The sequence below is a fragment of the Simochromis diagramma genome, unplaced genomic scaffold (genome assembly GCF_900408965.1).
Source record: "Simochromis diagramma unplaced genomic scaffold, fSimDia1.1 OVJJ01000603.1, whole genome shotgun sequence".
NCBI classification, from domain to species: Eukaryota; Metazoa; Chordata; class Actinopteri; order Cichliformes; family Cichlidae; genus Simochromis; species Simochromis diagramma.
The window spans coordinates 15,226,817-15,245,476 of NW_024387414.1; the positions used below are offsets into that span (position 1 = coordinate 15,226,817).

An 18,660-nucleotide genomic window follows, 5' to 3' on the forward strand; every position below is an offset into this window, starting at 1 on the left:
GTAATGAGTCACACACAACAGTGTGAGCACAGATTACAGGTTTTACAGTTTTACTGTATATGTTCACTGCTGCCATCTTGGATTGTGAAATCAGGGCTGGAAGCGCTCTCCAGCTTTCTGAGTTGGAAATCTGAGTTGAGGGGGCATTCCAGTTGCAAATTCTAATTTAGAAGTTGATAAACTGGGAACTGCAGAAGCACCTGAATCATAAACTATGAGGGCATTGGTTTACCCTTTCCATCCCTTCATGAGGTGATACAGAATACTGATTAAACGTTAGGTCAAACGCTTCTTCTTACCCTCCTTTGGGCATGACAAGTTTCTTGCAGCCATCACTAGAAATAAATGCTTTGCCCCAAAGCCTTGTGGTTTCTGCCTGCCTTGGCTTCCTTCTCACTGCATTTTAACTCCACTTTGCCTATCCCTCACTGCCACTGCTGGAGCTGCAATGCTAACTCTATGCACCTGGTGGGGTTGTGAATTTGATTTTTGTGGTAGGCAGAGGATGAAAGCTTCTCCGTCTTTCTGTCTTTCATTTTCTCCAAGAGTGGGCCACAAAAGACCTTTGGTGGGACACAGGGTACGTCCATGACTCCAGCCTTCTTTGTCCATGATTGACAGGTTTAACCACAAGACTGTCCCACCGGAGACTGCAAGGCTCACCCACAGCCTTGGACTCCTCCCCAGGAAGAGCATGGAATAAGTGTATAAACTACATACATTTTATACCAGAGTACAAGGCTTGGATTCATATCTTCCAAGTCTTTTCTTGATAAACAGTGTGACAATGTTAAGGGAACATGCTGACTTTGCTGTATAGTGAGATCAATCTGCAGTAACACATAAATTATACTTCTGCGTCAGATGTACATCGTAACTTACGACATAACCGGAACCGTTTCTTCTGATGTGCACCTCCTGAGAAATGTAAATACACGCCAGGTCAACTGCTGGAAGGTGGTGTCATCCTTGTCCTCCTTCATTTTGTCTAAATTGAGGTCTGTGTTGACGTCGCCATCCAGGTTACCCTCATTTCAGTTGAGGAGTCATTCAAATGGCCGGGACACAACCAGTTCTTGCCCTCTATCATGTTTACCCAGCTTGTGGTGGCTCATAGTTGATGGATGTCAGTCACAGCATTAGTGTCTGACAAGAAGGGGTCCTGCTGGGGTAGCAGCTATAACCATAGCCTCTTGGAAAAGGATGACATGTTATGCCATCTGTAGGTAGCGCTAACATCTGGGTTAAATCCAAATTGACTGTGTTAGCACGAGGGTTAGAGGCCATAACATGGCTAAACGAGTATGTCACCAAATTGGAGCTTCACATTGCTCACTTTTTCACTGTAGGAATCACTTCAAAGTTAGAACAGCTAATAATTCACATTATAACAGTCTCCTCTTTAGTTACATCTTTGCCTTTATATTCCAACATTCCTCTTCTGTCACAAAACAGAGGTCCAAAGAAAAGGGATATACACACTGACAGGGACAGATATCCCACCACCTATGGCACTGGATGTGCGTACATGCATATAAACACACACACACAGAGACACAGACCCTTGGACACCCTGTGGCATTACAGCTCGACCTGCCACTCGGACATTCACTGAATCAGACGGACAAATCTCTAACAGACGGCTCCTGACAAAGAGATTATCACCGTGACAGGAGAAGTGTGTGCAGCTGTGGGTGGTAGAGTTTATAGCAGGAAGATGGGGGTAGGGAGCGAACTCAGTACTTTCACACATTTGGCTTCTCTGCTCTCTCTCCCTCGCACTCTCATCACACCGGCATACATAGTCAGACTTCTCTCTATATGAGTAGCAGATGCATTACCTTTCATTACATGTGTGTGTGTCCATGAACATGTGTCAGGCCGGAAGAGAGGGACTCTAAAATCAGTTAACTGTACATTAGAGGTTCTGCATAAGAATGAGTCCAAGTGTAAGATTTGTTGTCATTTTAAACTGTGTGAGAACTTTCCTTGTATTGGTGTTATGCTATAATTCACCCTTTGTATCTTACAATTAATACAATACGAATTACATCTCCCAGCTATATGCCAGAGCTCTGTTACAAACAGGTGCGATACGTGGCACACTGTAGTCTATGCAGTAGACTCCACCCAGCCTTTTTCTGTTGCACTGCTCATCAAAGCAATTTCAAGCCAACTTAGCTTCTGAAGGAAGGATATGTTACAGTGTTGAATAAAACAACAATGTCTGCTGTAGCAATGGTGTCTGGTGCACAGCAGCTAAATCAAAGGAGGGAAAAATATTTACCCCTTTATACTCATTAAATTTGTAAGAAATCCTGTGCAGATTTTAAGAAATAAAATAAGTACAGCAATATGAAGGCAACACAACAAAAGATTTCGGTGCAACAGGGTTAAGTATAAACTCTTCAGTTATATTAGTGTCTTACTATAGAAGTTTTAAAATTAAAATATACATTGTTCATTCATTTTTTCCACCATCAGTCCCAAGTGCTCAACTTCAGCAGTATATTTCTGTACATACTTTATGTGACGTCAAACTTTATGGACTGCTGCAGGGTTGTTATCTGGCTCTTTAATTCAATTCTATATTAAAGTGGCATTAAAGTTTTTTAATAGTGTTGAGGATACTCAGGCTAAATCAAGGCATCAAACCTGCACTTATCCATTCATGTAGCTAGTTTTATGCCAGAATTATGGTCCTAAAAGGGAACAGAAACAATAAGAAATACCACACTGATGTTACTCTACGTATTGCTTCACTCACATATAAATTTAACTGGAGAAAAGTTCATTTCATTTATAATCACAAACAATTTAACCACGAATGCCACCAATCTTTGCTCTAATTGTACAGAGAGTTATCAAGTAGCCACTGTGGATGAAATGGCTGATGGGACACAGTTTGATATTTTCAAACAGTTTTTGAACAAACCACAAATTGCTGCAATGACGGTGATATAATCATGTAATCCAAACACAAATACACTCACAAGTCAAAGGTGCCAGAGGAGGATAAGTGAAGCTCTGTAGAAAGTCAATTAATCTTTTCAGCGGTCCCCCTTCCCTCCGCCCTGCTTAAAAGCTTCATTTACCTCCTATGGAGAAGAGATAGAAACACCATTAGTGAGATGATGGCAGGACTGGAAAGGGGAAAGGAGAATCTCACAGTTGGATGAGCTGAAACAGTATAGGCCCCCCATCTCCTCAAAAAGTGTGTGCGCGCGAAAAAGGCGAGAGCATCTTCTGCATGGGTGAGCTCAATTAGGTTCCATCTTGATTATCAAAGGTAGTGGTGTACAACTTTTAAGGCGGAAGTGTGCCTCAAATCCTGGTAATGGCAAAGGGTGGGCCGACCTGCAGAGTGAAGCAAGAGTTGGACTGATTGGAGTGGAGATGTGACTGAGGTTGGGTTTTTTTTTTGTTGGACAGAGGTGCTATACAAGGTGTACATTAGGGAATAACACCCTAACCACTATTTCCATATCTAAAGTAATGTGCGCGTGTGTGTGTGTGTGTGTGTGTGTGTGTGTGTGTGTGTGTGTGTGTGTGTGTGTGTGTGTGTGTGTGTGTGGCATTCGAGCCCAGCTGGATAAGTGATATTCATGTGTGTTTGCATGCACGCGTTTGGGTGTGTGAAATGCCAGTGAGCATATAGGCTTTGCTTGACTGAGCTCGGCTGGCTGCTGGGGCACAATTGGGGGGCTCTCTGTGTGAAAGAGGTCAAAATACACACACATACAAACAACAGTGAGGAAGTTTGGCTGAATACGCAAGGCTCTGATAATCAAACAGTATGCAAATCAGCCAAATCCTATGCAGAAACAAACAATATGCCATGTGCCAAAACTCACATTACTTATATATGTCACAGTGTTGCCACATTAGTCTGTATACATCTTGACATTTAAATTCAAGCCACCTGAGCTCACAAGTTTCAAAATGATGTACGTCGAGGTGCAATATGTTTTCCTCCTCTCCCTGCTGATCGTAATTACTGCAGATCTGATCTCAGGGCTGTAAGGTTTTACTTGGGTTAATACACTTGCTGGTAGAAGAAGTTCAAGTTGAATCAATAGTAAGAACATAGGCAAACCCTGGGCTGAAGTCTTGCAGGGGTAACTACAGGCAGGAGGCCAAGTCCCCATCTTCTTAATTACAACCAGCTTCCAGTGCTGACCCTGAAGACTTCTACAAGTCAATAACATGCACACAGTTCAATATGTGTTCTATTACTTGCACCGTATAACTCACACTCCTTCAGGGACAACGGGCCACAGGCTGACTTGAAGATCTGTCAAACTAATCATTATGGAGTTTGTAAAAGACAGTGCTGGTTTTCCTTTATGCAGCATTGTCTCTGCATGCCCTCCCATGTGAATGTGTGCGTGGTTCAATGTGTCTCTGTGCCCGTTTTCACTAGTCTAGTGTGTAAACAAATGTTTTGTCCCAGTTAACTCTGTCCCAGTCAGACCAAACCCATTTGGCATTGGTCCACTGATGCTGGTGTGAGCATGCATTCAGGCTACGGCAATATATAGATATATGTGGGCATATGTGTGTGTTGTGAACATGGCAGCCAGGGGGATAGCATGCTGCTGCTGCTGCTGACACTGGGCCTGTCTGCCTGGTGTGCCCCTTTCTGCACCAGTAGAGCTGGCACTACCTCCTGCCTCTGCCCAGCGCGCCAGCTGGGCGCTACCAGGAGAGGCCCTGCAGAGAGAGGACACAGGTCAGCTGTGACAGAGGGATGCAGAGAGAGGGAGGTGTGGAGTAAAGGGGAAAGGTTTAGATACAGAGCGGGGATAGAGGGATACAGCATAGTCATAGAAAGTTAAAAGAAGACTGAATACAAAGCAAGTAAATATTTTACTATTAAACAATGACATTATGATGAAAATGGGTTGTCATTAAAGGCATAAGATGACCTTTTGTGTTTGTCCTGTGACATGTGTGTGAGGTGGGATTCACTTCAAAAGTCTGATAGTTTAATGTAAACCACTTATACACATTCTGAACATCAATTTGAATTTTATACCTGAAAAGTAGCATTTACTTCCACTTTTTCTTGCCCAATGTCAAAAGGTGGATTCTGAGAAAATCAGATGTGTCAGCATTAACCATCTAACAGTTTGTAACCTTTCTGGTTCTTTTACTGACATATCATTTAGATGCATTTGATATTTGCATAGGGGACTTGGGCGCTGTATTACAGTCTGTGGTTCTGCAATCATTTTGTTGGGGTGTCCAGGTTATTATGTCAGAACGGTCAAATGAATTTACAATATAATTTGTTCCTTGATTACGTGATTTTTAAAAGTTTTATTTTATCAAATTATACCACACTTAATTACCATTTCGAAACATTATAAATATTAGTGTCAACTTTTCAAACAGACATTTTCTACAAATCAATTAATAACCAATTAATAAATGTTAACTACTATTTCATTGTTTGGTAATAGTACACAACTAAAATAAAATTAACTATGAGTTAACAAGGTTTTTCTCAACACAATAGTGCATACATTCACTTTGGACCAGCTGCCCGAGAGATGTATAGTATTTGCTTGAATTTACTAAGGTTACAATTTATTCTACAAGGTGAAGAAAAAAAATTATATAAAACTTGCCAAGATATTTCACAATCATATCTCATGGCTGTATTGCCTTGTATGGCTTTCTTTATAGGCTCTTTGTTCTTTAGAAAAAACAAAAGCGATAAACTTTTTTTTACCAAAATCTTTATTCTTTTTATTTTTTTTAACTTTAGCCACTGTAGTTAACTAGGCTGACTGGTTAAGTGAGCTTCACTTGGGATATTTTAATCTAGACGCTGTGTTTCTGTGAGATAATGACTCTTTCCCAGCACTATTACTCAATTAGAACAATTTCATATCATCTTTTTTGTTTGCAGCCTGCAGCGAGGTGCGACAAATGAGTCTTCTCGGTAACAGATGACATAAACTAAGGTTGGCAAAGATATCCAAATTGTAGCTATAAACAAAAAGTATGTGTCTATTCTATTCTGGCACTTTCAAGATATACACAAGAAAATAAAATAAGACATACGAGTTCATTTGGGTCCTGTGAACACCTTAAGATCAATGAGGCTCTGTGTTTCTTTGTTTGCTCATCCATGTGTAAATGAGACTATTTGCATTGTACAGTGATTAGGGAAATTAGAGACCTGCTGAGGGAAATCACATTGCGTGCTCAGCCACAAGGAAGTAGGGTTATTGCTGTCTACAACTGTCAGACACTGACACTAGGCTTTGGGACTTTTCCATATGGCATGAGATAATATTCCTGGGAGGCAGAAGGTGAAACCCCTTTTAATAGTTGATTCCCCTAAAATTTTATCTTCCTGCTGATAATCTACTGCACTCTGGTCAAAGAACCAAAGTCATGTTTTAAAACTGCATAGGTCTGAAATGAAGAGGAGTACATTTTCCAATTTTTTCTTTCAATCAGTCAGGAATCAGTCAGTGCAATACATCTTTTAAAGTCACTGTCATCTGCTTGACTCTGACCACCTACATTTATTCACAATTTTTACCTAGAGGCCCGCACAGTTTATCTTGTACAGCCTCACAAGATTTTGTGAAGTCAGCCATATAAACAATGTAAGCTATCACAATGCAATACATAAATTACATCAGTTTTTTTAAAGATAATTTTGAATAGGGCTGTGATATCATGGGTGTTAAAAGGTGATGAATGGCAAAGCTGGGTGATCAGAACATCCATCCTTTGCAGAACACTTTCAAAGCTGCACATACATATTATCTGGATTTTATAGTGTGAAATACTCTTTAGTTATTTGTGAACTGTACTCACCTGTGATGTATTGCAAAAAAAAACAAAAATGTGCTGAGAATATATTAAGCATTACCTTAGAAATCAAACTTATGTATAGTTCCATTGCTTTATCTTTCAACGTGCCCAATTACTCCATCAAAAGAAGTAAAGCTTAATGATCCTGACTGGGACTTGGGTGGCAGCACCTTTGTTCCCCCGAGTCAAGTCACAAACTAATGAGTTTAACTGGATGGTAAATAACAGCACAGGCATGTCAAAGGTCTCTGACCTTTCTACTCGAGATTTGCAGTGGACTACACTGAACAAACCCTTTCAAGGTCCTGCAACCTATCATTAAGAAGAGCAGCTTAGATGAAAGCGCCAGAACAACAACAACAACAATAAAAAAACAAACATTTTCTCTTGTTGTTTGCTTTCTGTGCTTCTGTGCCATCCTGAGGGAAGTTGATGGGGCAAAACATTTGCTGAGTAAATCATTCACTGAAAATGACAATAGAGACAATAAAATGAAAGCTCTTTGTGTAAACTGCGAAAATAATAGGAACGCTAATAAAGAACGCCTTGTTTTTGAGAGTTAGGCTTAGAACAAATGTAACCCTGGTCGCTTAAAGGACAACATCTGGTCTTATGACTTTCGTCACTATGCTATAATGTAGTGTAGCTCAAAGCCCAAATCTACTGGCTTTGACATGAAAGAGCTGCAGGGCTATCCGTTAAGTAGCGGAATCAGTGGGATGAAGTCATTACACCAGTATGAGAGACGGAGCCTTGATACCCTCACCTTCTTTCTCCTTCTACTCCCAACCTCCTGCCCCACCACAGACACCCTCTGAACACCCCGCCCCAAGTCCGCACCTTTTCCAAAGCATCCTCTCTCCCGCCCCCTTTCTCCATGGGCCCTGGGTCTCTGGCTGGCACAGCTGTGCCGGGAGCCGTGCTGTCACAAGCGGTTAGGGTGACAGCCACTCACACTTCATAATGTCCCTCTCACAGGTCACCGAGCGACAAGCTGGGTCACCTCGCTCCAGCAGGCAGCCCCAGGGGAAGCAGAGTGCCCCCGCCACCTCCACTACCTCCCCAATCCCTCCCTCACCCACCATCTCTCCATCAAATCCCCAAACCTTCCACCCTCCTATTGCCCAGAAAAATAGAGAGACAGGGGATTGGGGGGGTCCAGGTGGAGGGAAGAGGGATGGTCCACGAGAAACTCTCCATGCCGGAGACTATGCCAGGCCCGTGATTACAGTGGGCACTGTTAGTTCCTCTGATAGGGATGAAGCTGGCAGCATGGGTTAGGGCTTGTATCTGCTGTGTAGATGGTAATTGCAGACCTCAGAGGAACATGATGATGCACTGCCTTTCTGTAGATCTTATGGCTGCCACAAAATCGGGTATCAATGCAGCAAAATAAATCAAGATCAAATATATTTAAGCTTCATTCTTTGAATTATAGAAACCACAAAATCTTAAATATAAACTTGACTTTCTTGCCATACTCCAGATGGGTGAAAGCATGGTATGAACTTTGTAAATGGCCATAGGAGAGCACCATATGCTCCTCATGTCTGCTATCCAACTGTCATTAATGTGCATTATCTGTGCTCTCAATCTCATTGTCTAACCTAATAGCAATGCAAGTCAGTAGAGACAACATTAAGATTCATATTATTGGGCCCATGCTGACACTCTCTCTAATTGGTTTGCCATTTTTACCTAATGCACAGCTTTCAGGTCATCACAATTAAAACTGTCTGTCTGAATATGTCACGCGAATTAAGTGGCTCTTTCTTAGAGATTCAGAGTATCTAGAATATTCAAATTGCATTTAAATGCCATTTTCCTTGTCTTTAAAAAGATGTTAAAGCAGATTTAAAATATACATTTGACATACATGTACTTTAGATATGAACTGCTAGAGCACCACAAAGAAATTGAGAACAACAACTAAGCAACGAGTTGTTCATAGAAATATTTTCCTACTTTACGCACTAACAAACGACAAGTTAAGCATGTGAATTTAGGGGGCAGATAAGCAAACTGGATGCAGCGCCTAGCGTTGGCTTCAGCTGTGAGCGAGAGGCCTCGTACCCAATTCCCCTTATTCAAACAGTCACACCCAGAGAGCGGTTAATTCACTAAAGGTGCACATACACCCACTGAACAATGTGTAGCAATTAATTTCGCTCTCCCTCCCACATCTGGCGCTTCGGTGTGACCCTGCCTCTGCTGCGCTGTGTCAGTCAGGCTAGGCAAGGCTCTGTAATTTCACACGTAAAGGACCCCAATGAAACGTGAAAAGAATATGTGGCATTGTTAAATTGCATTAAAGAGTTTAAAACAGTTGATCTGTGCCCCCACCCCCCACCTTCTTCCAGAGAAAACAAAGCAGTAGATGTGATCAAATGCTCACTGATGAGATGTGACATAATGCAATATGCACAGAGGATGCATTTTCACAAAGGGGAAAATTTCATTACAGGCCCCTCTGCAAACAGGATAAACACCTTGGAAGAGAGAGAGAGGCACGATGCCACAACAGGGGCCACGCTAAAGGGACCGTCAGGCCTCTCCAGATCTTGGACTAATTGCCTGTCAGGTATCAGGTTCCATGGAGAGATTCAAAATACCTCGGAACTTGGAATTTGCTGCAGTAAGGTGTACGGCTTATTTAGCGAGTCACAAACACACAGCAGCAGCAGCACAGATTCCAAGTTTTACAGCTTCATTACTGTTTATGTTTGCTGCCGCCATCTTGGATTGTTAAAATGTTGAGGAGCAACATTAAAGCTCCCTTTCGAATGACCAAGCTCCTCACCCCAGAGATGGGGTTCCTCACTCGATCTCTAAAGGAGAACCCAGCAAGGAATCGTATTTCTGCTGCTTGTATCCACAACCTTATTCTTTCGGTCACTACCCACAGCTTGTGACCATGGGTAAGGGTAGGAATGTAGACTGACGGTAAATTCCGCTCAACTCTCTCTTCATCACAACAGATCTCGAACTGCCACCTTATGAAGGTTGAGGTGTTTGTGCGCTCCAGTGATCCTGGGAACTAAGTTGTCAGGAGCAATCTGCCCCTGGTAGGGTCACCCGTGCAGATCCTGGGTGAGGGGCCAGACAAAGTGATTCAGGCAACCTCTATGCAGCATAATAAATCACAGGTCCAGCGTACCACGCCTGGGGCATGGTTAATTGGGTCCTACTCTGGAGTCAGGCTGGGTAGTACAGTTGGTGGCTGAACCTTAACCCATGGGGTCCATATTGTTCAGTGGTCTGTGGATCAGGTACCAGTCAGAGCTGGCGGTCCTGGTGCTCCGATCTAAAACTGGTTAAGTAATATAATAATAATAATAAAAATAAGACAAATCTATAAAACACTAAATATATTTAGTATAAATCTAATAAATCTAAAGTGGCCTGCATCTGGGTGCATGTAGTAACATTTTTTGATGAACTTCAACTCTTCAGCAACACTTTATTCGTGCAGTGCAAAACCAAAAGATCATATCAAGTCTCAATCCTATACTGCATGACCAAATATAGATGACATAGAGACTAGGGGTGCAACGATATTCGTATCGATATTGAACCGTTCGATACAGTGCTTTCGGTTCGGTACGCATATGTATCGAACAATACAACATTTGTAATTTATTTTATCAACTTTCCTTCTGACGATGCTGTCTGTGTTGAGCGCTCAGTGAATCTGCGTTCGACTACTCCGCCTAGGCTGCACTGTCGAGCGCAGATCCACTGAGCGCTCAACACAGACAGCATCGTCAGAAGGAAGAGCGCAGGGCAAGCTAGCAAGACAGAAGTTAAGCTCTCCTTGCAACATGGACCTCCCCCACCCTCATTCAGATCTGGCGTTTGGAATTATTTTGGTTTTCATGTGACGTATGACCCTGAAGGTAAGCGAGTCATGGACTAAAGTAAAACAGTATGTTGGATGTGCCATGCAATGCTCAATTACATGGGTGGGAACTAGTGTGTTAGCGCAGTTAGCTCGTTAACGTGTTGGCCGTCTAGCCCCATGCACGGGGCGATCGGCGGTAGCTCGTTAACGGAGATTTGCCGTGTTGTGGCGTTAAGGTCATTTCAACGAGATTAACCTGAAAGCACTAGTGGGAACACAACGAATATGACTGCACATTTACGCCGACATCATCCTAGTGCAAAGACAAAAACAACAAGCATGCTACTAACTTTAGCCGAGTCATTTAGACAGCCGTTAGCACATGATTCTCCTTATGCTGCTGAGAATATAGCCCAGAAGAAGCGGATAGTATAGCTTTTATTTTGGAAAGAGACATTTCTCTGTAATAAACTCTCTTTTCCAAAGATGAGTGATTCCTCAATCAGATACAGGGCTTGCAATATCGCTAGCCCGACGTCCTGGGGCTAGCGATTTTTTTCAGACGGGCTGCCCTGCCCGTCGGGCTATTGTAGGAAGGAAAAATATATGTCAATGCTTTTGCATTCTTTCAGAAATGTAGCTGGGTAATTATGTCATTGGCATCGGTGAGCCACTGTCAACATGTGACATATTGAAATCGCGTTTGAATTTGCGCTTGTTTTTTTGCTTTCACTTTGCAATCGTGCGAACTGTGTATAGAGAGCGACAGCACTGATCTGTGAGTGATGATAATTTGTGCACCAATTCCTCTGACATTGTCTTATTAATCGTTAGCTTACTATGCAAACATGACAAGTGAAATCTCCCGCAGCAAGCTTAAACATGTGAGAGGTTGATCGCGCAGAGAATCGCTGAGCTTATGTGAGTGTGTGTGTAAAAGCAGCAGGATATACATTTTAGTTCTGCTGAGCCAAATAAGACAGGTCAGGGTGAAGAAGTGACAGCCAAAGAAAAGCTTACCACAAAACGGAGAAGTTATGACAAATCAGACTATAAGGCAAAAAGAAAGTGCAGCTTTATGGTTTCATGGACAAAATAATTTCCGTGGCTGCAATATGACGAGCTAAATAACCAGGGCTGCACATAAGTGGTCCGCAGGTGCGCATTCGCTGTCAAAATAAAAAACACGCACAAGGGTTAGGGTTAAATTTAAAAACTGTACTTTTGAGTTAAAATATATATTTATAATTTTAATAAATGACAAATTAAAAAGGCATGAACATTTTTTTTGTATCGAAAAAATATCGAACCGTGAAACCAAAGTATCGAACCGTGAATTTTGTGTATCGTTGCACCCCTAATAGAGACATAACAGGGATGCAAAATATGTCTGGAAGGCTGCTTGGGTTTGGTTGGTATGACTCCAAAATAAACAACTTCCCCAAATGGCTGCTCTCCGGGGCTTCAAGTGTTAACTCGTGGTTGCTGGGGCTGTTCCAACTTTCCGAGTAGGAAATGCAAGTTGAGGAGGTGTTCAAGATTCATATTCCAAACTCGAACTCGGAAATTCCAACTTCACATTCATTCAGGAACCCACTATTATTGTGCGTTTTATGTCACTGAAAATATTTAACTTTTGGACTTTGGCAAGACAAAGGACTTTTAAACTCTACAGAGCGATGGGGTTTTTTTGTGATTTTTCTGCAGTATCACCCTTTTCCACAGTCATGTAACTTTATGGAAACACTCATTTCATGAAAGGCAATACATACATTTTATTTGTTACAAGGAAACTTCACATCGTGGCCTCAACAACAGCTCTAGGACTCCATGTTTTAAGCCATTTCTACTGTTTTCTGGTATTATTTTGAGGAAGATTGTTCAGGCATTCATTTGATACTGGAAGTGCACACAGGCAGGAAAAATGGGTGAAAACTCAAACCGAAAGCTCACTACTGAGAGAATGCTACTGAGGTATGCGCTCCAGACACTCAACCACTGGGCCACCCCCTTTTTTCAGGCATTTAATAATGTGAATTGAACAATCTGAACATAAGATGAGATTTACAAATGTACTATTTGGTTACACACAAACTTTGATCATTGGTTATTATTCATCTCTTTCCTACAGTGTGTCTTTTGTCCCAGGTTTCTCCCCTTACCCCCAAGACCTGACTGTGCCCGTTTCTGCTGGAGGTTTCTTCCTGTTAAAACCGAGATCTTCCTTCCCGCTGTCATCAAGTGCTTGTTCACAGGGGCTCATCTGATTGTTGGGGTGTTCACGGTATTATTGTCTTTACCTTACTGTCTTTGCCTTGAGGCAACCGTTTCTGTGGTTTGGAGCTATAAAAATAAAACTGAACTGAATGAATGAACAAGCTCATGCTTCTCTGTTGTTGTAAATTTTCAGTTGGCTAAATTTTCAAAGATGGCAAAAAGTTCAAAAGCTAAAAGGATCATAAAGACGTCCTCCCATTCATGCAAAACTGGAGAATTCTACACTGTTCTTCTTCCTTACAACTTATCCTTAGCCTCGAACACACCATCCTCTCCTCTACTCCCCGATTGCACCACCTCTCTGTCTCTCTCTCTCTTTCTCTGTGCCACTGTGCCAGTCACCACGCTCTAGGGCTCTGGAGATATTTCAAACATATCTGAGAAATCAATCTTACAGCAAACTGAAGGAAAACATCGAATGTCATTGAGCAATAAGTATGAAGCCTGTCAGAGGTGGAGCTGAGAGCTGGGCCTGCGGCAAGTAAGGCCTGCCAGTATCCCAGTGAGAGGCCTCGTCAGCTCGGCCCCCGTGCCTCTTCCCATACACACATTCACACACACAAGTGTACATGTGCACGCATACACACACACACACACATCTGACAAAGACAGTTACAATGTCGTTATACTGTTTTTGATTCACACTGCCTTCTCTTACTTCACCTATCTTACTTCTGTCTGTCCAGGATATTTAAAAAATAAAATAAAAAAAGTGTGCATTTATATTGTGTATTAGATACAGACAGAAAACATGGAGAGAGACAGCAGGGGTACAACATGTAGCGAAGGTCAAGCCAGCTTGCTAAAAACAAAAAATTAAAACCATGCAATAATTAGAATTCAAATAATTGATAAGCTATTACTTTAATTACCGGTCATTATGGCAATCATTTTCTTGTTTTGTCACAATCCATTTCAGTTCCACAGGTGCACGATGGCATCTTGCATCTCATATGATGAAAACCCAAACAAATGATATTCAATTTAGTGTCACATGAGGATTTTTTTTTTTTTTTTTTTTTTTTTGCTATTTTGCTTTAAAAGAATTACATGATTACTGGATTATCAAAATTGTGTGATAACTTAATCAAGCTTGTTCTACTTTCAAATACAGCTATTTGCTCTAAATTGATCTGTATAACAATTACACAATCAAATTTATTACCCGCTAATTTAGCAAAATCTGACTAAATGATTGTATGCCTGCAGCAATTTAAATAATAAATAAATAAATCAATGGCTCTTTGATCCTTCTCACAGAATACAAGATGCTCTGAAACTGTACGTCCTCCACTATGTGGTTTAGGGTAACCCTTTACATCTAGCCGAGAGGAGAAGTGGATACAGGCCAACAGAAAATGAAAACACGAGAGAGGAAGACAGATTTCAGTAGGCAGGAGGGGAGAAGGGCAGCAGATAAGGAGAGACCCAGCCCAGATAGACAAGTGAAAGGAAGCAGAAGTTGATGAAACAAGATGTCACCACTGATGGGTCATTACACCCAAGTAAGCATGGGACACTAGCTGAGCTTGCACTGCCCCCACCCCTCACCACCACCCCTTCATCTTTTTTTTTTGTCCCTGAGCAGACAGTAACTACTTTATTGCTACTGCCTCCTGACTATTACTTTTCAGGCTCTGTGCTGATTATCCTCTCGGTACAACAAATCACTGCAGCTCAGTGTCGCGGCACTCCAAATTGGCCCGCTTATATTTGCGTACAGATGTGTTTACATCCCCAGGTCAATTGAATTAGGCCTTATAATGAGCCTGGGTGCTGAACAGCTAGCATGCCTGAGCACACTGGGGCATGAACAGGCGCAAATCAGGTGAATCCAGTTAAGAGAGTTTACACTTAACATCACATGCACCCAGTATTTGTCTCGCCGTCTCTTGCTGCACCCATCCTGTTGCTCATTATTATGACTCCAAGCCTGAATGATGATCAGGGCAACAACATCTATGCAACGCCACATCAACGGGTTGAGGGTGTGGAATCAAAAAGCAACACTAATCTACAAATCCCCAGTGTGAGAGTTTGATAGTAAAGCTCAACCATTACTTGTTTTAAAGCTTACTCATTATTTAGCCTTCTTATCACACAGCCACTGGTCACATCACAAAGATGAGCCAGTACGGATGCAGAAAGTGAGATGTTAATGTAAGGAAGAACACTGAATGAACAAATAACACTGAATTATTCAAAAATATGCCTAAATCTGAGTGCATGAGGGATGAATTAGTGATCTGCCAGTGATTTAGAATGATAATGAAATGTTTGTTTCTGGTGATGGACAGGGTAGCCTGGGTAAGTGCTGTGATGTGAATATGACAGTTGGATCTGAGGTCCTTGAGCTGTTCAGTGACAGGGAACAGAGAGGTCATCATTATAGAAAACAGAAAGAGCTGCTTGACCTTGAAAAGTAAGGTTATATGCGTGCTTACTGTCTTGCATCAGCCCCCATAAATACACATACATATTTTTATTATTGCACCTGAAACAAATACAATGTAAACACATCATTTAAAAGTTTAATGATAAGCATAATTTACAATTAGTTGAGTTACGTCTCAAAATATGTTCATGTAGAGGGAAATGTATTAGCCTGCAGTATAGATGAGCCAATTATTTTAACTCAGAAATAAACCTGGAAGCTCGTGCAAAGAAAAACAAAACAAAACAAAAACAAAATATGTATATATATTCTGAGCCTCAATGGTCGCCATCAATCAAATACAAAATACCAAACTAATGTAGTCTGTATTAGATAAGAGTTTCAGGTTTTTCACACATGAAGTGATGGAAGAGCCCAGAGGGATCTCACATCAGTTTCCATGTGTGCATGTAGACTAGTGAGTGGAACTAAAACCAGGCTTGCGAAACAACGCGTCCTGGCTCCACTGGGACACACATAAGCGACAACAACAGCCGAATTAACCATGCACACTGCAGACGCCAGCGCGCTGAGCTAATACCAGCGAGCTGTGTGCTCAGTCAGCGGCCTCGGGTCCACTCTGGTCCACTGATTCGAGGGACTACGATGAACCGTCATGCAGCTATGGTTCTGCGCCGTGAAATTTGACCGGGGTGTGAAGGTGGAAAAACCAAATAAGCATGATGCTGAAATACAGTATCACGCTTTCTCACCCCTCTCACGCCCGTCTCTCAACACTGTCAAACAAGATAAAGTGGAAAATTGTACATGATCAGAACGGTCTTGATTTCTTCATTGTGACTAATGTGCCATTGGCTCTGGCTTGTTTGAACTACCGTCTGCTTTATCTCTAGCAGCTTAAAAAGAATAAAACAGTTTTAAAAATCTGGTTTAATAAGTTCCTTCTTACTTTTCCCAGCATTTTCTATTTCAATTAGATACAACAAAAGGGTCACATTTCACACAATACCCATTTTGCTTTACTTTCCTCACAAGTGAATCCCTTCTCCATTTCCTTGTGTTTTATTTTTTTACATTTACTTCAACAAACCGCAACCAAGGATCACTTGGCACTTTTTTTTCCCCCTGTCCATCAGAAATCTTCTCTTGACCCTGGACATGTTGCTGCCTTCATGCTGGTAACTCTAATAGCATCCGATCCACAGAGAGCAGACCAATAGTGCTTGAGCCACACAAACACAGGCACACACAAAGCTCCGTGCACCCTTTCTGCAGCATTCCTGTAACACTGATAACCGAGTTCATCTCTTTGCTTTCCTCATGTGTACTGCATAAAGGTCATAAATGCATTAAACTAACATTTGCACAGGCAGGAGGACACACACATACACACACAGAGAGAACTCACAGGGGTATTAAAGGACCCACCCACTCTCTAAAATAAATAAATAAAATGCACCATGAAGAGAAGACAGCACAAAGACACTTCTCCCAGTTACCTGGACCTTGAGGGGCCTTGGCTGCCTAGACGGCATCTGAAGGTGGCGCCTCCAGTCTTAGTATCCATGACCACAAACACACACAAAGCGGCTGAAACAGTCAACTTGGGCTGGCAGAGAGCTGGTCTCAGCCACTCTCACCACACCGGGCCTAGTTATACTCTGTCTGTGTGAGGTACACTGATTACTGATATTACACGCGCACACACACACACACACACACACACACACACACTACCTTCACTGCAGGGTATGTGTAAACTCACCATGCAGAAGCAGGTCGCTGCATTAAACACAAGCATATGCTAGCAAGGAGTCTTACTATGATCTTGCACACAGCACTCCACTAGACTGGGCTTCAACACGCTACACTAGTCCGTATTCCACTGCATTACATTGGGCAGGCTAACGCTAGCTCACGCACTGCCACAGTGTTAACAACCGCTCGGTCCTTGCTAGCAGGTTGCTAAGCTAGGCTAAAGCAAATCAAGGCCTCCTGCAGTCATTGGTGTGAGAGCCCATTTTCACAGTTCACACCCGACCTGCTAATGGCTGATCATTCATTCACGCTCTCTGTTGATTGCACAGGCAGGGGGTTGGCCAATCGTACAGTTCGCTAATGTACCGTACGTAGTGAGGATAATCGGCGAGAGCAATAAGCATGTTAATGTTCTGTTGGCCATGAAAACTGAGGTCTGGTAATCTGGGAATATTTTATGAGCAGGATCATCTCAAGAGTTGTGTTTGGTTCGGAGCTACAGGTCGGGGCAGCAGAAGATTCATTCATTCATAAAAGACAAACTTGTTCAGTCCGCGGTGTTTAAGGTACCACATTCCTTATGATAATGTTACAGTTTAAATCCATGTACTATGTCGTCCAGCAGTGGTTATATCAGAAATGCTCAGTGCAGATGCAGACCTCTGAAATAAAATGCTTTAATTCTGCATGCCCTGAAGGCAAGCAGAAGAACTGTTTGAACTTGAACATGTACATGTTTTGGATAAACTTTTTGGATAAACTTTATAATATCCGAGTGTATGTTGATATTTGATTACTGCTGAAACTGTAACAGCACAATAACATGGTATGTCCTAAAGACATGACCTTGCCATGACCATCAGGATACTTTGCCAAAGGCACAAACTATGACATTAATGTCGAGCACATTTGTACTTATTGATCCTGATTTTTTTAATGCTTGACACATTGTTATTCTTTAACCTCCTAGGACCTGGTGTCTACATATGTGGACATCACATTTTGGGTTATTTAGACCAAAATACTCCATTTTGCTCTACAAGGGCCTGATATTCACTTACGAGGACATTATACTGCTACTGGTCTATCGAAATTTTAAACGAATATCCTCATATGTGGCTCTCATTTTTCTTAGAAACAAAAAATCAGTAAAAAAACAAACAAAAAAAAAAACCCAAACAAACAAAGAAAGTAATTCTTTGTTTTTACATTCATCGGGCCCCATTAAGCCCAAATATCAAAGAGAAATTAAAAATTATGCCGTGGAAGAGTTCGGGTGTTAGGAGGTTAATGCTATTTGTGTCCAAATTTGAGGTTAAGACATGAATGTGTAGGCCTGGGTAAAACACAAACTGGATGGATAAAATCAACGAAACATTGTCCCAGTCTGGCCAGAATAGGGGCTCATGCTGAAGCCACTTTCACAACTAAATTAGACTAAACATCAGGTTGAGACACGCAACGCTGACTGACTGACACTGTTCACAATTATCATTCATTTTTCATAGACCACTAACCGAACAAGGACATGAAATCAGCTAACATAGTGTAG

At 41.8% G+C, this 18,660-nt stretch overlaps 1 long non-coding RNA gene across 1 annotated transcript in view; it reads right to left on the minus strand.

The window, feature by feature from the left end:
- Positions 1-18,052, minus strand: part of LOC120721156 — a 21,939-nt gene extending 3,887 nt beyond the window's left edge. The window contains exons 1-2 of the long non-coding RNA XR_005693124.1: positions 17,116-18,052; positions 2,994-3,098 (exon numbers count right to left, since the gene is read on the minus strand). This is a non-coding gene — a long non-coding RNA (uncharacterized LOC120721156). The remainder of the gene's footprint in view (positions 1-2,993; positions 3,099-17,115) is intronic.
- Between the last annotated feature and the right edge of the window lie 608 nt (positions 18,053-18,660).